Here is a 25846-nt window from a genome sequence, read left to right on the forward strand (position 1 = left end):
GACCTCACCCACTATGCCAACAGCACCAGCCTCTTGATCAGTCTTGACATGAATTTATCACTTTTAGATTTCTCTTAAGGAAATTATTTTTGACTTTGTTGATTCCTAAGGTGTACCATTTTTTCTTTCATAAGTTTCTGCTTTTGTCTTCATTACTTTTACTTGTATTTTCTTTATCATTTTTGAATTTCCATGAGTTATTTTCCTCAGACTCATGGATTGCTCAGAAGTTACTTAAATTATGAACATGTAGTAATTTTCTTTTTTTCTTTCGTTTCTTGATTATAGATTTGTCTCTTTCAACTTTTATTTGTCAGTTGTTTCATTCATTCATATATACATTTTGTGCTAAACCTATTTGATATATACAAATTTAAATCTTGATATCTTCTTCATTGACCTTTGTCCCTTTTTATCTTTAGTGATGTTTCTTATTAAAAATGCTTCAGAGAGGGCTGGCATTCTGGAGCAACAAGTCAAACTGCCACATGTGATGCCAGCATCCCATACGAGTGCCCGTTATGGCTGGTCCACTTCCGATCCAGCTTCCTGCTAATGCATCTGGGAAAGCAGCAGAAGATGGCCCATGTACTTGGGCACCTGTTACCTACATGGGGGACCCAGAAGAAGCACCTGGCTCCTGACTTTGGCCTGGCCCAACCCCTGCTGTTGCAGCCCCTTTGATGAACCAGCAGGTAGAAGATTCCAGGTCTCTCCCTCCCTCTCTCTCTCTCTAACTGACTTTCAAGTATGTATATAACTCCTTTCTTTAAAAAACGCTTCATAAATCTATAAAAGCTTTCTTTTGGTTAGTTTTTTCAAGGTATAGCTGTTCTCATTTATTCCAAACATTTTATATGCTTTTAATTAAGTTGTTTCTTTTGTACACAGAATTTTTATAAAGCCAATTATGGGGGCTGGCACTGTGGCATAGTAGGCTAAGCCGCCACCTACAGCTCTAGCATCCCATATGGGCACTGGTTCATGCCTTTTCTGATCCAGCTCTCTGCGTATGGCCTAGGAAGGCAGTGGAAGATGGCCCAAGTGCTTGGACCTCTGCACCCACATGGGAGAACTGGAAGATTCTCCTGGCTCCTGGCTCCTGGCTTCAGATCAGCTAAGCTCCAGCCATTGGGACCATTTAAGGAGTGAACCAATGAACGGAATTCCTCTCTCTGTCTCTCCCTCTCTCTGGCTGTAACTCTCTCTCTCAAATAAATAAATAATTTTTTATAAAAGCCAATCATACTTTTATTAATGAAAATAGTAGTTCAATTATATTTAGCTAACTACATATTTAATTCTCATTATATTTTACTCTTCCAATTATAAAGGTTAGTGGTTCACAGGAAAATAATTAATTTCAACTGAATCTGGAGAATCTTCTCAAAAATAAAGAAATATTAAGGTAAAGTACATGTTAAATTATTAAGATGGCTAATCATATGGTTAGGGATAGACTGAATCTCCTTGGCATCATGGGAAAGCCTCAACTTTGAATTGACTTAAGTTTAAAAACTCACTTCCAACACATCCTAATCATTTTTTAAAAAGACGTATTTTATTTATGTGAAAAGTAGAGTTACAGAGAGATAGGGAGAGAAAAAGGGAGAGGGAGAGGTAGTGAGAGAGGGAGCTCTCCATCTGCTGATTTGCAATCACCTCAAATACACACAATGACCGGGGCTGGACCCTACCAAAGCCAGGAGCCAGGAACTCTATCCACATCTCCCACTTGGGTGTCAGGGGCCCAAGAACTTGAGGCGTCATCTGCTGCTTTCCAAGGAGCATTAACAAGAAGCTAAAATGGAAACAGAGCTGCAGGGACTTGAATGGGTACCCACTGCACCACACAACGCTGCTCCTCTTCCTATCCATTTAACATCAGACAAGCTGTTAATCTCCTGTCTTGAGTCTCCTCATCCATCAAGTAAAGAAAATACATAATAGCTAAATCAGGGATGATGTGAGAACTAAATACAGTTTATGTATGTGTATGTGTGTATATATATATATAAATACATAAGTATATAAAATATAAATGTAAAAGTATGTATAATTATATATAAATATAAAAGTATAATAATTTATATACATATAAAAGTATATATAACTATATATATAATCATATAAATATATAAAGTATATAAATAATTCATATAGCTCTTGCCTTTCAACAGAGTCGGAAACCGGTAGCTATCTTTAGAACTACAAATAAAATCCTCTTATTTCTCATTAACATTATGATGAGAACTGAAGCTGAACAAAATACTTTTCTTAATAATTCAGGAAAGATATTTTATGTTGTCCTCACAACAGGCTGCTGAGTAGAATATTTTATTATTTTGCAGAAGAAGTAGCTTTGATCCAAGAACGATATTGAATGAGGTCTAGTTATTACAATTGTCATGATTACAGTTAGAAGAAAGCATTGTCCTTTACTAAGACACTGGGGGAACTGTGGAATGTGAATGCATTACCTTTGATATTATAACCTATTGCTCAGTGAACTACCTAATATAGTAACTTTATTTCAATTTTCCAGTCCCTTGTATAACCCTAGGTATCTCAGAATTGTCCTTGTTTGTCTTGGTTGTTTCCTGTAACTTACTGATTGCTTTCACCACTTTTTGTGGTATGCTAGATGTAAATGCATAAACCCATGGTAGGGGTTAAGAAATCTGGAGTCTGACTTCCCTGTGCCCATCAAATTGTCAAAGAAACTGAATGTCTTTGAGTCTGAGTTTATATTCAGTTGTGGATAATACAAAGGTAGGCTTAAATGTATTTCTAAGGTACTTTGTATATTTGCAAATCCATGTTTATTTGGTCCCAGTGCTTCATTCATAACAGCTAATGTATAGGAGAGTTCCACCATAGATTCCTTTTTGAGACTATTGCATTTACTAGTAGGTAACTTCTATCCAGCATGAATAAGAACACCCTGCTTTGAGAAATCTGTAAATAAGTCATTGAACCACTACAGAGTTCTCCCCACTCTACAGGATGTTTTCTGCAGGAACGTTCAATAAATAGCTACTGATACATCTTTGAGTACATGAATGTTTTTGAACTCCAATGCTTCTTTCTGTTTCACAGTTGGAACGATCAGAATGGACTCTTGAAATTACTTTTGCAATGTTATGACTTGTTTGGAACTCTTCATTCTCCTCTCAAAGAAAAATAGTCATATTCAAGTTCACCTAAAATGAACTCTTATAAAGCTTTCCACTCAGCTGATTGAATGATGGTTAGCAGTAGCATGCACAGGACTTTGGCAAGATATTTGCATTGTTTGCCCTTGCAGTGCAGAAATGGAGTAAGGTGATGAGAGGAGAGAAAGGATTTGGATTTCTTGGTCATTGCTAATCACCACAGCGTACTGAGCAGCTGATACAGCAAAACACAGGGGGCCGTGTTAAGCAGATTTGAAACCAAGACAAGGATAGTTTACTTATTTTTATTTTGTTTTGCATAGGACAGTAAAAACTGATTTGTGATAAAATTGTTCTGAATAATGCTATATATCAGGTATTTTTTAAAGGTAGAACTTTTTCAGGCTTATAAATGACTGTCATAACAAGAAACATAATAACTCACAAGCATACAAATGCAAAGTGTATAAGAACTATAAAGCCACAACAAGTGAGCATTTGAAGAATTTCAGGCTAAATAGAAACTATAGAATGCATGTTATAAAAAGACATAAAGAACCAAAGGTCTAAAAAGTAGTTAATGACTACCTAGGACCAACATAAAGTCACTCAACTGGAAATCATTAGCAAACGGTACTAATTCTAACAGCTTGATTTTAGGTGATTCACGTAATTTCTGTGCACCTCATTTTCTTCTTCCAGAAAAAAGATTAGATCAATGAATCACAAACTATACATGAATTCCTTGGAAATTCTCAAACCTTCATAAAATGTAAACATACAAATGTACTGAACATTGAAAATGAAATTGAATATTGTAAAAAAAAGTATGCCCATATGCCTATGAACTGCAATATATCAAACACATATGTTTTTTAAAATTATGTAATATTTCTTACTAGCTGAGTGACAGTAAGAGAAGTTAGTCTTTCTTGCTTTTGTTTCCTCATCTGTAAAATAAAGATGCTACTAAATATAGCTTCTTTATAGATCTGTTATGGGTACTAAATAGCATAATTAAGAGAATCTCTTGGAGGAGAAGTTGACACATAAATAGATTTTAAAATGTTAACCATTACAGTTGCTATGATTATTATTGCTAGAATTTTTAAAATAATTCATGAATTATTAGTAGCTTCTTATAATTATGTACTTTTTCAGTGAGTATTATAGATACGATCATGAATGCCACTTGGATGTTTGAACTTAGAAAAGTCATTGTGCTTATTTATTGCTGAAAAATTCACTCCAAATTTTACCAGCTAAAACAACCACCTTATATTGATGATGATTTTGTGGATTAAGCATTCGGGAAGAGGGCAGCTGAGTAGTATTTCTGATCTATGTGTCATTAACTGAATAAGTGCAGGACATTTCCAGTTCATGAGAGAGGATCATAGCAAAATGTGACTTCCAGAAGGCATGGATATTTGGAGGGGGAACATGTTTTGGAAGTAACTCTCACAGTCATTATTCTCATGAAGGTGTGGAATGACTGGTGAGATAATCCTTACACATCTTTTCAGCTCTCAAATTCCATGAGTCTGATCAGTACTTTCTTAATTGGTGGCAGAATGCTTTTATTAATACCCCTGTCTCAACCATCTGCATTCTCATTGCTTTTTTGTTGACTCAGTTTTCTCTCTTTCCCAGGGTATGAAAGCAGCATGCTCTGCCCACTGCAGACACATTTTCCATTTAAAAGCTTCTAAGTGTTATTTCATCACTTGTTTCACTGTGTGTATTAGAGTGTGAACTCTCTTCCTATTTAAAATTTAAATATTGTCCTGGATTGCTCATCCAGTATGTCAGATTTTGAAGACAAAACTGAGTTTTTGCCATGTGAGTTTGTGGAAATGGACATCAGAAATACATTCTGTAGGTAGATACATGCAATTAAAAAAAAAAAAAAGCTTGAAGGCTATACTGAGTTGCTCGTAATCTAAAAGTGTTTTGAGGGAAAAAGTGGCTTCTGTCAAGGGCTTAAACTTCTTTAAATTGCAACTTCATCACAGAAAGAGATTGTGACTTTTGCCTGACAGAGGGTTTCCCACCTTATTCTCAGCTCAAGTCTGCATAGTTTAGGATTAATTATTTTCATGCATGGCTTTTGCCAGTTTTCAGACCAAAAATCATTCTCAAATTTTTCTTCAGAGCTGATGAAAGTCTGCAGGGTTCCTCCAATTCTCAGTTGGCTGTCCCAAGTCTTTGGTCATAATATGACAACATCTCTCCTATTATTTAAGGCTTGCATTGTGTACTCATTTCATCTCTTATGGATCAGAAGGCATTTGTGTTCATTTTGGCTGGAACTGGTGGACGTCAAGCCCTATTACCTCAGTAAATATACTCACCACAGCTCTCCTATGTCCTTGAATATTCAACAAAGCATACACATTTGTGACTTTTGGAGCTTATAAGTAATACACTGATTGGTTGAGCAGATATCTTGATTAATTATTGACTCATGAATATGGAGCTCAAACAAAATCAATGGTTAAATTCCTTTAAATTTTTTTTCTGGGAATTCTCAAGAGTTCTAGCCAATGCATTTTCCTGAAATTCAATTCAATTTCCAGGATAAATTTAAGCATCTTGTCTGTATTGCCACTGAAGATAAAAACTCCTGTCAAGAACAGATGGATCAAATATACTGGTTTTGGCCTATTTGTACTGTGTTAGATTTAATTCTTTAGTACTTTATTATGATTATGAAGGGCAATTAAATCGCAGGACGTACCCTCTGTTGGCTCATCCACTTGATAAAATAAAACAAGTATTTTTATTTCACTGTAAAACTCTTAAGAGTAGAGAGTGACAGTGTGTGGATCTATTTTAAAACCATCAGAAGTCTTGCTAGTTAGCTTTGTTTCATGTAATAGAGGCTGAATGAGTCATGTCAAGCGATCCATGAGATTAATATAGACAAAGATGTCATATCCTCATGCACGCAGCTGTGAATGGCATATCTACTGTGCCATCTGTAAACTTAATGGACAAAATGTCCCAGTGACTGCTTCAGGGTATAAAGTAACTCAGTTATCAGCAGCCACATTTCCTGTTGCCTAATACCCAAATTCAATTCTATGGGGAAACTGCAGGCTGGCTTTCGGAATCGGTAGAAAAATCTGCTAACCACTTTAAGGTCTCTCCTTACCACATTTAATCGGACTGTTAGCTAATGCAAATGCAAACAACATTTACTCTGAGATCACTTTCGCCTCTCATGTTGTCTGCAAAATCAAAATCCTAATTTTATGTTACTTCTGATATAATTTTCTTGATTTATGCAATAGAATATTTGTACTGATTTTAACCTATGTCAGTTAGAGAAGGGTTTTAGATTTATGGAAAAATGAGACGGTAATACAGAATATTCTCATTTACTCTCTCTGTCACACAAGCACACAAATTCCACTTACCTATTATTAACACTAGGCATTAATGTCGTATCTTTGCTATAATTAGTGAACAATATTTTTAAAGGTTTATTTATTTGTTTGAAAGTCAGAGTTACATAGAGAGAGAAGGAGAGGCAGAGAGAGAGAAAAGTCTTCCATCCATCTACTGGTTCACTCCCCAGCTGGCAACAACAGCCCGAGCTGTGCCAATCCGAAGCCAGGAGCCAAGAGATTCTTCCGGATCGCCCACGTGGGTGCAGGGGCCCAAGCACTTGGGCCATCTTCTACTGCTTTCACAGGCCATAGCAGAGGGCTGGATCAGAAGTGGAGCAGCCAGGTCTGGAACAAGCTCCCATATGGGATGCCAGCACTGCAGGTGGTGGCTTTACCCGCTATGCCACAATGCTGGCCCCAGTGAACAATACTGATATATTACTAGCAAGTAAAGTTCCTATTTTGTATTTAAGTTAACTCTACATTATATATGTCTATGGATTTTGATTAATGCATGACCCAATTTATCTACAATTGTAATTGTCATACAGAATAGCTTTATTGCCCTAAGTAGCCCATGTGTTTTTCCTTTTTATTTCCGCTGCCCCAAATCTCCCTCCCTGGATTCCATGGAACTCTGGTCTTTTTATTATCTCTAATATTTTATATTTTCCAGAATGTTATATAGTTGTAATAATATTATCTGTCCTTTGCATACTCATTTCTTTATTTAGCAGTAAGTATGGCATAGCTCCTACTTTTTCTTGCTAACTAGTACTCAATTATCAAACCAATACTGCCCATTCACCTAGTAATTGACATCTTGGCTGCTGTCAAGTTTTACCAATTAAAAAATGAAGCTACTATAAACATGCATGTGCATGTCTTTGTGTGTATGTAAGTTTTCAACTTGAGAAAATACCATGGAACGTGGTATATATGTATATATATATATATATATATATATATATATATATGCCATATATACCACATTGTTTTTAATCTAGCCATCACTTGATAGACATCTGGGTTGGTTATATATTTTAGCAATTATAAATTGAGCAGCAATAAACATGATGGTACAAATAACTGTTTCATATGCTGATTTTATTTCGAGTCATGAGATGGCTGGGTGGTATGATAGATATATTTTCAGATTTCTGAGGAATTACCCTACTGTCTTCCATTATGGTTGTACTGGTGCACATTCCCTCCAACAGCATATTAGGGTACATTTTTCCATAATCCTCACCAGTATTTTATTGTTTTTTGGTTTTTGGATGATAGTCATTCTAATTGGGGTGAGGTGAAACCTCATTGTGTCTATTTTCATTTCTCTGTTGGCTAGTGATCCTGAGCATTTTTCACATTTGTTAGACATTTGTATTACACCCTTTGTAATGGATCCTGATCAGATGTATAGTTTGCAAATATTTTCTCCCATTCTGTCAGTAGCCTTTTCACTTTGCTGAGTGTTTCCTTTGCAACGCAGAAGCTCCTTTGCTTGATGTAATCCCATTTGTTCATTTTGGCTTTGATTACCTGTGCTTCTGGGATCTTTTCCAAGAAATCTTTACCTATGACAATGTCTTGCAGAATTTCTCCAATGTTTTCCTCTAATAATTTGATGATTGATTTCTGGTCTTAGGTTTGGATCCTTGACCCATTGTGAGTTGATTTTTGTCTAAGGTAAGGGTCTAGTTTCATACTTCTGCATGCATACATCCAATTTTAGCAACACCATTAACTGACGAGAATGTCCTTTTATAGAGATTTTTAGATTATTTGTCAAAGATTAGTTGACTGTAGCTTCGTGGATTAATTTCTAGGGTTTCTATTCTGTCCCATTGGTCCACATGTCTGTTTTTGTGTCAATACCAGGCTGTTTTGATTACAACTGCACTGTAATACGTCTTAAATTTTGTACTATGATGTCTTCAGCATTGTTTTTCTTGTTCAAGATTACTTTAGCTATTAAGGGTCTCCTGTGTTTTCATATGAATTTTAGCATGATTTTTTCTAGACATGAGAAGAATATCCTTGGTATTTTGATCAAGATTATTTTGAATTCATAAATTGCTTTGGGTAGTGTGGACATTTTGATGATATTAATTATTTCAATCAATGAACATGAGACACTTCTATTTTTTGTGCCTTCTATTTTTTCTTTAATGGTTTGTACTTTTTAAAGATTTCTTGATTGATTGATTGATTTGAAAACAGAGTTACATAGAGAAAAAAGGAGAGGCAGAGAGAGAGGTCTACCATCTGATGGTTCACTCCCCAATTGACTGCAATGGCCAGAGCTGTGTGGATCTGAAACCAGGAACTAGGAGCTTCTTCTAGGTCTCCCAAGCAGGTGCAAGGGCCCAAGGACTTGGGCCATTGTCTACTGCTTTCCCAGGGCATAGCAGAGAGCTGGATTGGAAGTGGAGTAGCCGAGACTCGAATCAGTGCTTATTGCTGTGGATTTGTTCTGCGAGGAGGAGCGTGGTGGGGGCAAGAGGCACGGAGTCACCACACAGACCCTGGGAGTTAGGAGTCAGGTGAAAGCAGGCCAGAGGCGAGCAGCCCACAGACTCCTTTATTTCAGTTGGTACAACAGCTTATACAGCCAAGGCAGCCAATTTGATCAAGGGGCGGTTTATGCCCTAACCAACCACAGCCTGTTGCCAGACAGTATCTGAAGCCATCCAATCACAGCCTGTTGCCAGGCAGGCTCCATTTGTCATGTGGTTTCCAAAGCCATTCAATCACAGCCTGTTGCCATGCAGGCTCCGTTTCCAGGTGGGTTTCAAAGCCATTCCTGAGTAACTGACGCTCATTTGCCAGCGGCCATCTTGGCATTGCCTTCTCATTCCCCCACAAGTGCTTATATGGGATTTCAGTGCTGCAGGTGGTGGCATTACCTGCTAAGGCACAGTGCCCGCCCCTGCTTTGTAATTTTTATTGTAGAGATCTTTAACCTACTTGATTAATTTTGTTCCAAGGTATTTGATTTTTTTTTGTAGCTATTGTGTATGGGACTGATCTTACAAGTTCTAGCTATAGCATTATCTGTGTATACAAAGCTATTGATTTGTACATTAATTTTATATCTTTCGAAGTAACCAAACTGTATTATGAGTTCCAATGGTCTCTTGGTGGAGCCTTTTGGTTCCCCTTTATATAAAACCATATCATCTTCAAACAGGGATAATTTGATTTCTTCCTTCCAAATTCTATCCTTTTGATTTCTTTTTCTTGTTTAATGACTCTGGCTAAAATGTCCAGAGCCAAATTGAATAGCAACGGTAAAAGTGGGTATGCTTGTCTGGTTTCTGTTGTTAGTGGAAATTCTTCCAGCTTTTCCTCACTCAATATGACTGTAGCTGTGGTTTATATATTGCCTCAATCATTTTGAGGAATATTCCTTCTATACCCAATCTGCTTAAGATTTTTATCATGAAAGAATATTTTATTTTATCATTTATGTTCTCTGTATCTTTGAGATAAATATATGGCTTTTATTCTTTAATTTATTAATCTGATATATCACATCAATTGATTTGTGTCTATTGAATCATCCCTGAATACCAGGGATAAATCATAATTGATTGGCTCAATGTTGGGGATTTTTGCATCTATCTTCATCAAGGATATTAGTCTATAGTTCTCTTTTTTGTTGTATATTTTTTCTAATTTCAGAATTAAGGTGGGTCTGCCTTCATAGAAGGGGTCTAAGAGGATTCCTTTTCCTTCAATAGTTTTGAATAGTTTGAGAAAATAGTTATTTAAAAGTTTGATAGAATTCAGCAGTGAAGCCACCCTGTCTTGACTTTTCTTTGTTCACAGGATCTTTATTACTGATTCAATCTACATCATTGTTATTGGTCTATTTAGGTTTTCTATGTCTTCATGGCTCAGTTTTGGATTGCATGTGTCCAGGGAGCTAACCATTTTTTCTAGATTTTCCAATTTGTTGGCATATAGCTGTTTGTAGTAATTCCTGATGATTCTATTTATGTCTATGGTATTCATTGTAACATCAACTCTTTGATATCTGATTTTATTAATTTGGGCCTTCCACCACCCCTCCTTTGGAGTGTTAGTTGTGCCAATGGTGTATCAATTTTATTCATTTTTTCAAAAAAAAAAAAAAGCTCTTCATTTCACTGATCTTCTGTATTATTGTTTAGATTCAATTGTTTATGTCTCTATGTAGTTCTCATGATAGGGTTAGTTATACAGGCTGAACTTGGCCAAACTCCCTCTCCTGTTTTTCGCTCCTCATGTGTTCCTTCCTCTGCATGTGTTTTACCAACTACCACCCTCTTCTGACACCAGGACAATGGAGCCACCTATGCCCTAGACTGTGGACCCCCAAACTGAGCTGGAATAAACTTTCTTACTCCTTAAATACTCAAGTATTTTAGCTAAAGTAATGAAAAGTTGAGTAATACATAGTGTTGTTTTAATTTGCAGTTCTGTAATGTCATATGACATGGAATGTCTACTCATACACTCTTTGACATTTGTCTATCTTTGGTGGGGTGTCTGTGCAGATCTGTTGCCTATTTTTTTAATTAATTGTTCATTTTCTTCTTGCTGAATGTTTCAAGCTCTTTGAATATTTGAATAACAGCTCTTTATCCATATGTTTTTTGGCAACTATATACTACTAACATGTCCTTTATCTTTTTATTATTATAACAGTGTCTTTTATAAGAAACGTTTGCTATTAACAATACAACTTATCATTATTTTCTTCCATGAAAGAATGGATCATGCTTTTGGTGTTGTATCTAACAGTACGTCAACAAACTCAAGTTTCCTATAATTTATTGGATGTTACCTTTTAGAGTTTTATAGCTTTTCCTTTTCCTTTTTTTTTTTTTTTTTTTTTTTTTTTTTTTTTGGACAGGCAGAGTTAGTGAGAGAGAGTGAGACAGAGAGAAAGGTCTTCCTTTTTTCATTGGTTCATCCCTCCCAATGGCCACCATGGCCGGCGCACTGCACCAATCTGAAGCCAGGAGCCATGTGCTTCCTCCTGGTCTCCCATGCAGATGCATGGCCTTAGCACTTGCGCCATCCTCCCCTGCCTTCCCAGACCACAGCAGAGATCTGGACTGGAAGAGGAACAACCGAGACAGAATCTGGCGCCCCAACTGGGACTAAAACCCAGGGTGCTGGCACCGCAGGTGGAGGATTAGCCAAGTGAGCCGCAGCGACAGCCTCCTTTTGCATTTAAGCCTATGACCTATTCACCTTTTTTAAAAGTGGAGATTAGTATCAAGATTCTTCTTGCTATTGTTGTATATAAAGTCCAATTGTTTCACATGCAGAAATCTACCAACAACAGATGCTGGAGAGGATGTGGGGGAAAAGGGACACTAACCCACTGTTGGTGGGAATGCAAACTGGTTAAGCCACTATGGAAGTCAGTCTGGAGATTCCTCAGAAACCTGAATATAACCCTACCATACAACCCAGCCATCCCACTCCTTGGAATTTACCCAAAGGAAATTAAATTGGCAAACAAAAAAGCTGTCTGCACATGAATGTCTATTGCAGCTCAATTCACAATAGCTAAGACCTGGAACCAACCCAAAAGCCCATCAACAGTAGATTGGATAAAAAAATTATGGGACATGTACTCTATAGAATACTATACAGCAGTCCAAAAAAATGAAATCCAGTCATTTGCAACAAAATGGAGGAATCTGGGAAACATCATGCTGAGTGAATTAAGCCAGTCCCAAAGGGACAAATATCATATGTTCTCCCTGATCGGTGACAACTAACCAACCACAAAAAAGGAAACCTGTTGAAGTGAAATGGACACTATGAGAAACAGTGACTTGTTCAGACCTTGTACTGACTATTGATGTAGAATTTAATACTTTATCCATTTTAGTATTTTTTTTGTTCTAGTTAATACTATTGGTTGAACTCTGTAATTAACGCACAATTATTCTTAGGTGTTTAAATTTAACTGAAAAGTGATCCCTGTTAAATATAAGAGTGGGAATAAGAGAGGGAGGAGATGTAAAATTTGGGACATGCTCAATCGGACTTGCCCCAAAGGGTGGAGATAGAAATGTGCCAGGGGATTCAAATACAATCCCACAAAGGTTGCATGTACCAATGCCGTATCACTAGTCCAAGTGATCAATTTCAGTTCACAGTTGATCATACTGATAGGTCTAAGAGACAAAGGGATCACACAAACGAGATTAGTGTCTGCTAATACTAACTGATAGAATCAAAAAGGGAGAGAACGATCCAACATGGGAAGTGGGATACACAGAAGACTCATAGAATGGCAGATGTCCTAAACAGCACTCTGGCCTCAGAATCAGCCCTTAAGGCATTCAGATCTGGCTGAAGAGCCCATGAGAGTATTTTAGGCATGGAAAGCCAAGACACTCTGGGAAAAAAAAAAAACAACACCTAAATGAAAGATCTCAGCGAGTGAGATCCCAGTGGAAAGAACGGGGCCATCAAAGAAGGAGGTACCTTTCTCTGAAGGGAGGAGAGAACTTCCACTTTGACTAGGACCTTGTCTAAATAGCCTTGGCAACTCATGACTAGAGCCTAGGGAGATTTCTGACACCATAAACAAGGGTGTCAAATTGTTAAGTCAACAACAGGAGTCACTGTGTACTTACTCCTCATGTAGGATCTCTGTCATTAATGTGTTGTCCAATGTGAATTAATGCTATAACTAGTACTCATACAATATTTTACACTTTATGTTCTGTGTGGGTGCAAACTGATGAAATCTTTACTTAATACATACTAAATTGATCTTCTGTATATAAAGATAATTGAAAATGAATCTGAATGTAAATGGAATGGGAGAGGGAGCAGGAGATGGGAGTGGTGCAGGTGGGAGGGAAGTTATGGGGGTCAAAAAGCCATTGTAATCCATAAACTGTACTTTGGAAATTATATTTACTAAATAATTTTTTTTAAAAAGTCCAATTGTCTCAGCAACATGTTTTTAAAAAATCCTTTGTTCACTGAATTGCTTTGTTTCTTTATTGAAAATCAGTTGACTGTATTTGGGTGGGTTTGTTTGGGGACTCTCTATTTTGTCATAATCAATATCACACTATCTTCTTTAGTGTATCATGATGATAAGTCTTGAAATAATGCAGTGTAAATCTTTCTCCTTTTTACTGCTTTAATATTGTTTCACATATTCCAAGTCATTTCCATACAAGTTTAGAATTTGTTTATCTACATCTGCAAAGCTACTAAGATTTGGATTGAAACTGTGTTGAAACCATAGATGAAGTTGAGAATAAAAAGATTTCTTAACAATATATACAACATGGATATATTGGAGAATATGTCTTGAAACTATGTATATGGAACATGTTTACTTACTTTTATTTTTAATTTCTGTAATTAGTCTTTAAATTTTTCTTATGTAAACTGTAAGCAGGTTTAATAGATTTTTATCTAGATATATCATTTTTGCATTGATTTAAGTGATATTGTGTTTTTAATATCCTAATAATTCATTGCTGGGATATAGAAAAGTAATTGTCTTTGAACAATCACCTTGCATCCCTAAACTTTTCTACAAGCACTCTAATTGTATGAGATTTTCATTGTTGATTCTTTGCTATTTTCTACAATTATGACGTCTGGAAATCAAAATGGTTTATATCTTCTTTACTGATATTTATATTTTTATTTATTTTTCTGGTCTTACTGTATTTATAGAACTTTCAGAGCATGGCTCCCAAATGTAGGAAGAAAATATGTATTTTTCTCATCCCTGAATACATGGTAGCTATAGGCTTTTTGAAGATGTTCTTTATCAAATTACAGAAATTCGTTCCTTTTATTAATTTAATGAATATTTTTATCATGAATGAGTATTGGATTTTTTTTCAAATGTTTTTTTCTGAATTTACTGACTTTTTTTTTTTTTTTTGACAGGCAGAGTGGACAGTGAGAGAGAGAGACAGACAGAGAGAAAGGTCTTCCTTTTCTGTTGGTTCACCCCCGAATGACCGCTGCGGCCGGTGTGCTGCGGCCGGCGCACTGTGCTGTTCTGAAGCCAGGAGCCAGGTGCTTCTCCTGGTCTCCCATGCGGGTGCAGGGGTCAAGGACCTGGGCCATCCTCCACTGCACTCCTGGGCCACAGCAGGGAGCTGGACTGGAAGAGGAGCAACCGGGACAGAATCTGGCGCCCCGATTGCAACTAGAACCCAGTGTGGCGGCGCTGCAAGGGGAGGATTAGCCTATTGAACATGGCGCCGGCCAAAGACTGAATCTATTGACTTTTTTAGACATATAATTTTTCTTCTTTAGTCTGTTAATGTGATGGATTTTATTAATTGATTTGAGTATATTAAATCAGTTTTACCCAACTGGAATAGATCCTACCTGGTTGTGGTATATACTTAGTTTTATACATTGTTGGATTTGATTTAATAATTGAGTTATTCATCTATGTTTATGAGTGATACTTGCTTTAATTTTCCTTTCTTGTAATGTCTTTATTTTTTCTTCATTAAATGCTGTCTTCACAGAATAAATTAGGAAGTGTTTCCCTGCTTTCTGGAAGAGGCTGTAGATAATTGGGAAATAATCTCTCCCTTAAATGTTTGATAAAAGCTACTCATGCATTCTATTAATTTTGTGCTTTTTTAAAAAAATATGTTGGCAATTATTGATTCAATCTCTTTAGTATACATAGACCCATTCAGGTTATTTCTTTCTTTTTGTATAAGTTTTGGTATCATTCAAGGAATTGATAAACTTTACTTAGAATACCAAATTGCTAAGCTTAAGGCTGTATAAAATATTCTTTTTTTTGAACCTTTAAAATTTTAATTAATGTGTAATTGTTGTGATATTTATGGGGGAACACAGAGAAAGAGAGCTCCCATTTACTGTCTTACTGTCAAAATGCCCATAGTAGCTGATGCAAGGGTGGTTGAAGACACGACACAGTCTGGCAATACAGTTCAAGTTTTCCATATGAGGCAGGGACACAATATCCTAAGCCATCACCTGCAGCCTCCCAGGGTCTGCATCAGCAGTCAACTGGAGTTGGGAACCAGAGTCAGGAATCCCTTCCAAGCACTCTAATGTGAGACACACACATCTTAACCATCAGGTCAAATACCCACCACTGAAATACAGTTTTATTTTCTCTTCAATATCTATAAGATGAATAATGATCATCCTTGCATATCTCATATTATTAGCTTAAACCTTTTCTTGTTTTGTCTTGGTAATGAATCAGATTTTTATTTTTCTCTTTCTTTAAAACAGAATTCTTGGCCGGCGCCGCGGCTCAGTAGGCTAATCCTCCACTTGCGGCGCCGGCACACCGGGTTCTAGTCCCGGTCGGGGCACCGATCCTGTCCCGGTTGCCCCTCTTCCAGGCCAGCTCTCTGCTGTGGCCAGGGAGTGCAGTGGAGGATGGCCCAAGTGCTTGGGCCCTGCACCCCATGGGAGACCAGGAGAAGCACCTGGCTCCTGCCATCGGAACAGCGCAGTGCGCCGGCCGCAGTGCGCCGGCCGCAGCGCGCTACCGCGGCGGCCATTGGAGGGTGAACCAACGGCAAAAGGAAAACCTTTCTCTCTGTCTCCCTCTACTGTCCACTCTGCCTGTCAAAAATAAAAAAAAAAATTAAAAAAACAAACAGAATTCTTGTTTTAAATTTCATTTATTATTGCTACAGTGTTATTATTTTTTCTTCTGTTCATTTTAGGCTAACATTACTGTTCTTAAGTTTTCTAAGTTGAAAATTTAGGCGGTTAATTTTAGATCACTCTTCTTTTCTAATATATGCATTCAATGTCTTAAATTTTCCAGTTTGCTAAATCCCACAAATTTTGATGGGTTTCAAAAATGCTTCATTTTTATGGATTTTCATATATTGTATTAACTTCTTTTCAAACTTTTATTTTACCCAATTGCTGTCTAGATGTATACTGTCTAATCTCCAGTGTTTTTGGATTTCTCTGGCTATCTTTCATAATTGAATTCTTCTTTCATTACTCTATAATCTGACAGCATTTTTATATGGATTATATTCTTTTAAATTTATTGATAGGGTTTATTAAAATGAATGTTATTTCTATTGATGAATTCCAATGTGAGCATGAGAAGAATATATGTTTCCCTGTGATTAGATGCAGTATTCTATATCAATTAAATACAGTTGAATAATGATGTTTGCTTCAGCTGTAGTCTGATTGTCTGCCTACAGTACCAGATAATTATTGATAGAAGGGTTTTTCATTTTCTAATAAAAATAGTGGCTTTGTCTCTTACTTTTTGCAGTTGTATTAATCATTGACACACTTATTTGGATGTTCTGCTGTTAGGTGCATACACATTAAAGATAGACATGTCTCCTTGAAAAATTGATCTTTTTACTATTATGTAATGTTCCTATTTATCCCTTATAAATTCTGAAGTCTGGATTATTTGAGATTAATAAAATTACTCAAGTTTTCTTTGATTAGTATTAGTGTGGCATACCTTTTTCTATTCTTTAATTTTTTTTTTTTTACATTTACTTATTTACTTGAAAAGGCAGAGTTACAAAGAGAGAGAAGGAGAAACAGAGAGAAAGATCGTCCACCCACTGAATCACTCCCTAAATGATTGTAATGGCCTGAGCTGAGCCCATCTGAAGACAGGAGCCAGGAGCTTCCCCTGTGTCACCCATGAGGATGCAGATGCCAACTACTTGGGCCATGTTCCCCTGCTTCCCAGGGTGCATTAGCAGAGAGCTGGAGTGGAAGTGGAGCAGCCAGGACTCCAAGTGGCACCCATATGGGATGCCCGCACTGCTTTACCTGCAATGCCACTGCACTGCCCCTCTAGCCCTTATTTTTAATCCACCTAAGTCTTGATATTTAAAGTGGGCTCCTTGTAGACCACCTATACTTTTGTTATGCTTTTTGATCTACTCTGGTAGTTTCTGTCTTTAAATTTGTGTACTTATACCACACACAGTTAAAGTGATTGTTGCTGTAGCTGGATTAATATCTATCATGTTGTAACTGCTTTCTGTTCATTGCACTTGTTCTTCGTTCCTATGTCTCCAATTTTAATTGATAATTTTACAATTTCACTTTATCCCTGCTATTAAAGCATATCAGTTACATTTCATTGTAAGTTGTTAGATTATTGTTTATAATTTCAATATACATTTACAACTAACCTATGTTCATTTATAAATAGATCATATTGTTTCATTGGGAGTACAAGTCCCTTAGAGTATTCCAAATTTCTTCTTCTTATCCCTTATGCGATTGTTGTCATTTTTACATGTACTCTCCCAACATACTATTTCTATTTCCACTGAACACACCATTATCCACCAATTCAATTAAAAATAAGAAAAACAAAATACTGTATTTTTAAATTTACTTCTCCAATGTATTTCATCTCTTTATGTAAATCTGAAAATAGATCTGCCATATGACTCAGTCTTTCCACTGCTGGGAATTTGCCCAAAGGAAATGCAATCATTATGTGAAATAGTTATCAGTACCCCCATGTTTATTGCACTTAAATTCACAATAGCTAAGAAATGGAATCAACTCAGATGTCCATCAACTGATACTGGGTAAATAAAATGTTGTATATGTGTTTTTTTTGTTTGTTTGTTTTACTGTTTCAAGACAAGTTTTACTGTTAATTCTCATAGTACAGCACATTAAGGACAGAGATCCTACATGGGGAGCAAGTGTACAATGACTCCCGTTGTTGATTTAACAATTGGCACTCTTATTTTTTCCCTAGCTTTCTTTTTTTTTTAATTTAGTAAATATAAGTTTCCAAAGTACAGTTTATGGATTACAATGGCTTCCCCCCAAAATTTCTCTCCCATTCGCACCTCTCCCATCTCCCGCTCCCTCTCCCATTCCATTCACATCAAGATTCATTTTCAATTCTCTTTATATACAGAAGATCAGTTTAGTATATATTAAGTAAAGATTTCATCAGTTTGCACCCACACAGAACATAAAGTGTAAAAAACTGTATGAGTACTAGCTATATCATTACTTCACATTGGACAACACATTAAGGACAGATCCCACATGAGAAGTAAGTACACAGTGACTCATGTTGTTGACTTAACAATTTGACACTCTTGTTTATGGTGTCAGAAATCTCCCTAGGCTCTAGTCATGAGTTGCCAAGGCCATGGAAGCCTCTTGAGTTTGCCAACTTCGATCTTATTTAGACAAGGTCCTAGTCAAAGTGGAAGTTCTCTCCTCCCTTCAGAGAAAGGTACCTCCTTCTTTGATGGCCCCGTTCTTTCCACTGGGATCTCACTCGCTGAGATCTTTCATTTAGGTGTTTTGTTTTTTTTTTCCAGAGTGTCTTGGCTTTCCATGCCTAAAATACTCTCATGGGCTCTTCAGCCATATCTGAATGCCTTAAGGGCTGATTCTGAGGCCAGAGTGCTGTTTAGGACATCTGCCATTCTATGAGTCTTCTGTGTATCCCACTTCCCATGTTGGATCGTTCTCTCCCTTTTTGATTCTATCAGTTAGTATTAGCAGACACTAATCTTGTTTGTGTGATCCCTTTGACTCTTAGACCTATAACACACAATTATTTTTAGGTGTTTAAATTTTAACTGAAAAGTGATCCCTGTTAAATATAACAGTGGGAAAAAGAGAGGGAGCAGATGTACAATTTGGGACATGCTCAATTGGACTTGCCCCAAATGGTGGAGTTAGACACGTGCCAGGGGCTTCCAATACAATCCCATCAAGGTGGCATGTACCAATGCCATCTCACTAGTCCAAGTGATCAATTTCAGTTCACAACTGATCACACTGATAGGTCTAAAATGTTGTATATGTACACTATGTAAAAAAGAATGAAGTCCTTTTTTTTTTGCAACTAAATGGATGCAACTGGAAACCATTATTCTTATGAAAATAACTCAGTGCCAAAAAACCAAATACTGTGTTTTCTCTGATTCTTGATAACAAATAGAGTATAAAAAATGTAACATATATGGTCAAAATTGACACTTTGAGAACTGATTATTGTTTACAGCACTTGTCTCTACTACTGAGGAACAGTGTTTTCTTTTCTTCACTGTTCATTGAATTCTTTACTTAGTGGAAGCTTAATCTTAGTAAAAAATGAACTGAAAGTTTGTCATTGTAAAAGTTAAAAGAAAGAAAGGAGGAAAGATGGGAGCATGACAGGAGGGAGGGAAGGATGGGAAGTATCACTATGCTCCTAACTCTTACATATGAAATACATTAAATTTATTCACCTTATATCACAAATAAATTTAAAAATAAAATTCTACTGACAATAATTGAACTCATTTTGTGTTTATTTAAAACAATATTCATTTATTCACATTTGAACGATAGCATTTTTGGACACAGAATTCTAGGTTGGTATTTCTCTTTGACATTTAAATGTTTAAGTCCATACTCTTCTTTCTTAAATGTTTTCTAATTAAAAAAAAACTAATATAATTCTTATCTTTTATCTTCTATAAGTACGAGATCCAACCCCCAGGCATTTTCTGGATTTTTTCTTTGTCTTTAGTTTTCTGCAGTATAAGTATGGTATGCATTAGTATAGAAACTCTGGTATTCCTTTTTTTTCCTTTTTTTGTCAGGCAGAGTGGACAGTGAGAGAGAGAGAGAGACATAGAGAACGGTCTTCCTTTTCCATTGGATCACCCTCCAATGGCCTCTGGGGCCAGCGCGCTGCAGCCAGCGCACTGCACTGATCCAAAGCCAGGAACCAGGTGCTCCTCCTGGTTTCCCATGCGGGTGCAGGGCACAAGCACTTAGGTCATCCTCCACTGCACTCCCGGGCCACAGCAGAGAGCTGGACTGGAAGAGGGGCAACCAGGACAGAATCCGGCGCCCCGACCAGGACTAGAACCCGGTGTGCCGGCGCCGCAGGCAGAGGATTAGCCTAGTGAGCCACAGCACCAGCCATGGTATTCCTCTTGCTGAGTATTCTCTGAGCTTACTGAATCTTGATTTGGTGGCTGTAATTAATTTTTGAAAACATGAATTATTAATTTATATTCACATAAATAAATATTATATAAATTCAAATATTTTTTCTGTTCATTTTTCTTCTTTCTTCTCCATCTAGTTTCCCTTTATGCATTTTTTATATCTTTTGTAATTGTCCCACTCTGAGATAATATATTCCTTTTCCCCTCCATTCTTTTTTTCTGTTTGCATTTAGTTTGGGAAGCGCTAGTGACATACCGCCACTGTTTCTTCCCATTACTTTATCCAGTCTACTCATGAGTCCATCTATGGTATGCTGCATTGTATTACAATGTTATTTATTTCTAGCATTTCTTTTATAAATCCTTTGTGAATTTCAGTAGTATTTCTTAGGCTTTTAATTTTTCTCTCTTTGTCTTTGACAAGAAATGTCTGGGGACTTGGAATTTACTAATTGTTCCTCCTCCGAGTCAGATAAAGCCCTGAAGATTCCTCTGGAGAGCTGGCCATTGCTATGGAGAATGCAATGGACATATTTCAAAGAGTTTTCTCCTCTCCTGCCATGAATCCAAAAGAATTTTGGTGCGCCATTTTTTTTATTTCATTAAGATTTTGTAGAATTCATTGTAATTTCTTGTTTGTTTTATGGGTTACTAAGAAGTGCACTGTTTAGTCTACAAATAGGATGTTTTAACTGCCAATGCCACCCAGCCAAAGATCACTAGGAATATGTTTGTGGTTGAAAAGGCTGGGTGTGTCCTGCACTGCAGCAGGGAAAGTTTTATGCCATTGAAAGCCATGGGGCATCATAGCAAGAAGGTGTTGGAAAGGATTGATCATAGAATTTTTGTTTAGCTAAGTAATTTTATGAAGATATAAAGGAAGTAGGCATTTTCTCTAGACTTATAAATCATTATCTCATAAATGTCATTCATATGCAGGTCAGACTAGAGAGGGCTTGCAACTGTAATTGATAAAGCAAAAGTACTCTTATTAACCAGAAGTTGGGAATGTTTAATATGTGCTTTGTTGCATGCACACTGATGGTTGCTTTCATCTATGTTTAGACCAAATTATAAAGCAATCTTGCTTTATGTCACCCTGTCATGCTCCCAGAGTGACCTCGTCTGATGCTGCTGTTCTGTAAGATTGTTTATGTCCAACTGTGGAACAGCATGGCTAACTGTGAGGCCTAGGCCTGACAGTAGGGTAGGCTTCTAACACTGAAGCCTAGCTAGACGTGATAGGGTACTTCCCAGACATCAAGGGTGACTTTTGCTTCTTTTCTTTCTCATGAGCTATGTTCAGCTATTGATTTCTAATTTATTTTTGCTGTGGTCAGGGAATATAACCTGTATGTTTTCAGCCCTTTATATTTGTAATGACTTGCTTTATGACACAGCATATGTTCTATTTTGGAAGGCATTCGGATCCGGCTGAAAAGCCCATGAGAGTATTTCAGGCATGGAAAGCCAAGACACCATGGGAAAAAAAATGACCTAAATGAAAGATCTCTGCGAGTGAGATCCCAGTGGAAAGAACAGGTCATCAAAGAAGGAGGTACCTTTCTCTGAAGGGAGGAGAGAACTTCCACTTTGATTATGATCTTGTCTAAATATGATAAGAGTCGGTGAACGCAAAAGGCTTCCATAGCTTTGGCAACTCATGACAAGAGCCTAGGGTGATTACTGATGCCATAAACAAGAGTGTCAAATTGTTAAGTCAACAACAGGAGTCACTGTGCACTTATTCCTCATGTAGGATCTCTGTCTTTAATGTTCAGTACATTGTGATTTAATGCTATAACTAGTACTCAAACAGTATTTTTCACTTTGTGTTTCTATGTGGGTGCAAACTGTTGAAATCCTTACTTAATATATACTAAACTGATTTTCTGTATATAAAGAGAATTGCAAATGATTCTTGATGTGAATGGAAGGGGAGAGAGAGCGGGAAAGGAGAGGGCTGCGGGTGGGAGGGAAGTTATGGGGGAGAAAGCCATTTTAATCCATAAACTGTACTTTGGAAATTTATATGCATTAAATAAAAGTTAAAAAAAATATTTTGCTTCTACTGTAGTAGAACTTTCATTTTATTCTTGCTAGGTATAGTAATCTATATTTAGACCAAGTTTGTTAATGGTTTTGTTCATATACTTTATATTCTTCAGATTATTTTTTGCCTGAGTATTCTATTTGCTATAAAAAAGGTGTGTTAAAATCTTCCAATATAGTTGTGAAAAAAGTCCTTCTTTTGGTCCTTTCAATTATTATTATATAGACAGAATGATATATCTTCCTGTTGAGGTTATTAATATTAAATATACCTCTTTATACCTAGTCATAGTTTTGTGTCAGACAGTATGTATAATAGTAATATAGCCATACTACCTACCTTTTGAATAGCACTTAGAATGTATGTTCTTTCCATCATTGTAATTTTGACCTTTTAGAGCTGTATTTCAGTGTGTCTCTAATAACAAGACATAGTTGTGTTCTTCCTATCTATTTGACAATATTTACTTATATAATATTTATTACCAGAAGAAAGGAATTTAAAAGTGTTCCAGAAGTATTTTGGAAAAAGTATAGCATCTTTGGGCGATACAAGTAGTTTCCCCAAGGGAGCTCTTTCAAAGACCTTGGTTGTTTAAAGTCATAAATTCTAGTTAGTTAAAAACATTGTCTCTTTATGTAGTAACCATGCCTTATGCATAACATTGATTATTTTGGAGTACATGTGTCACTAAAATAAATGGCACTATAATTTTATCTTGACCTTACACCCACATATAAAACATAATAAGGCACTGAATAAATATTTCTGATGAATAAATAATATTTATTGAATATCTAGCTGTTTGTAGAACCATTGCTCAATATTATACAACTCAGCTCAGTAATTATTATTCTATCCTCTTAGGACATCACAGTTTTCCTTCTTTTTCTGTGAAGAATCAATATTTTCTTCCCTGAAGTTTGTCAATGATGAAGTATTTTCCTATTTGAAAAAAAAAGATTAAGGAGAAAAGAAACATGTGTGTACACATATTAAATCTTCCACACATTTCCACAGTTTTTAGAATAAGAACATAATCAGGGACAGGTACTTAATCTTACATTTAAGATAAGTTAGGATGCCCGGGTCCAATATCAGAGTGTCTGAATTTGACTCCTAGCTCCATCTTCTGATTCCATCTTCCTGCTAGTGAATACTTCAGGAAGCAATGATGGTGGCTCAAGTAATTGGGTTCCTGCCATTCATGTGGGAGACTCGGATTAAGTTTCCAGCTCCTGGCTTAGATCTGGTCCAGTCCTGGCTATTTGTGATCCAGTGAATGAAAGCCTTCTCTGTCTCTGTCTGTATGTCTGCCTTTCTCTCTCAACCTCTCATATAAATAAATAAATTTTAAAAATAGCATAATCTTATAGAAATGTCTAAGGAACACTATAAGTTCTTATTATGAAGTATATAATGATTAAACAACACATGTCTATACAAATATAATTACCTAAACCAACTAGAAAGAAGCAATTTAAATTCCTTTAAATCCTTTAAAATTTACAGTAAAAATAATCAAGGGAATATATTTCTTCCCTTTATCACTCCCAACACTTCTACAAGCCAAAGACAAAGCATCCCTTGCTTCCTTGGCATTATTGAGGCATGATCATCTATACCTCTATCTCTAGCTCCTTCCCATGGTGAGAAAAGATTTATTTCATTGGTTATATGATGAGAATTTGAGATCCATTTATGTACATTTTTCTGTGTGACACAATTAAGATGCTAAACATTGTGATAACTCAGTAACAACAGGACAATTAATAGTGTGAAAGAAATCGGTCACTTCTGGAACTGGGAGGAGCAAAGCCCAGGGAGTTTATTTCATTTATCAATGGTCACACATAGATAAATTCCTTCTGTATCAGATCAAAGAGTTGTTTGCATCATTCATTGTCGTTTTAAAATCAGTGGTCCTTGTCTGTATCTTTGTTCTATAAATACAAACTAGATTGAATGTAGAGAGTCACTTTCTGGGAAGCATCCTTTGTCAGTACATCTGAAACTGCCATTAATATTAACAAGCGTCGCCCATCTACATCAAACTGAGAATCAGTTCTTTAGGTTTTTGGTTTTTTTTTTTTAAGATTTCCGTGGGAGTTTTGTCTTCAAGAATATTTAAGTTTTTCTCTCTTGTGGAAAATGATTTTTCCCCTGACATTTCAGTGATCACAAGGCAGCTGGTCTCATCTAAAAACAACAACAAAAAGCAAGTGATGGGATGACTGGGGGAAAATGCTAGCTAGTTTGAGAAGCCTGCAGATTGTGATAATTTTTAAAAGCTTGCAAAACCTGAAGTGATGGACACCAGTGATTTTAAAGATTTTTTTTAAGTGATTGCCATCAAAAGATGGCGCTGTACATGTTTTAATGTGACTACCACTCGACTCAAAGGGTTACTTTAGAGTAAAGATGAAATTCTGACATTACTTAGATGAGCTGAAAATACTTATGTGATCCTCTTGTTATAATAAAATCCACCGGTGTTGAAAAAATAGAAATAATCAATGCATGGCTTTAAAAATTCAGTCTCACACATTTAGGGAAAAATTCTACTGCAATACTAAGGCAATTGCTTAGTAGATTCTGAGAAATAGAGGAATAAGAAATGTTATCGTGCTCATTACAAATAGCACTGTATAACCAAAAAGAAGCTAGTTGATTGGAGGAAAAACACTTGGGTGGTCAAAATATCTGAATGAAAATTAATGAACTACATATTTTAGACAGTTCATGATTAACAAATTAGTTAATAATTCTCTATATGACATGACATCTGTGAGAAAACATCATTGAAATAGAAATATTTTGACAGCAGAATTTAGTGCAATAGCCTCAGGTTGGAGCCACAATGTTGCAAGATAACTAGCATTTGCCTTATCGCAAATGTCTTGAATGTATCACTCTACATTGGATTAGAGGCCTCTTTCTCTCTACCAGAAGCAATGAGCAATACCTACCCTACCATAATAACCTGGTCCTACTCCTATGTCCAAGAATGGCAAAGGCATGCATTATTTTGACACATGGAATGTCCCTAATTTCCTCTCAAATGCAGCCTTGGAAGACAAGCCATCTTGAAGGCTTTTTTTTAATGTTTAATCTTTTTGACACTTGGCATTTTTCTGGACCCCAAAAGGCACTAATGAGTGTTAGAAATGCCTGTCTAATATCGATCAATGGATTGAAACTCTTCCCAAGTTCTGTGAAGTACCTGACATTCTTATTATCATTCTTCTCTATTTCCAAGGATCC

This window comes from Lepus europaeus, chromosome 2 (genome assembly GCF_033115175.1).
Source record: "Lepus europaeus isolate LE1 chromosome 2, mLepTim1.pri, whole genome shotgun sequence".
Lineage (NCBI taxonomy): Eukaryota > Metazoa > Chordata > Mammalia > Lagomorpha > Leporidae > Lepus > Lepus europaeus.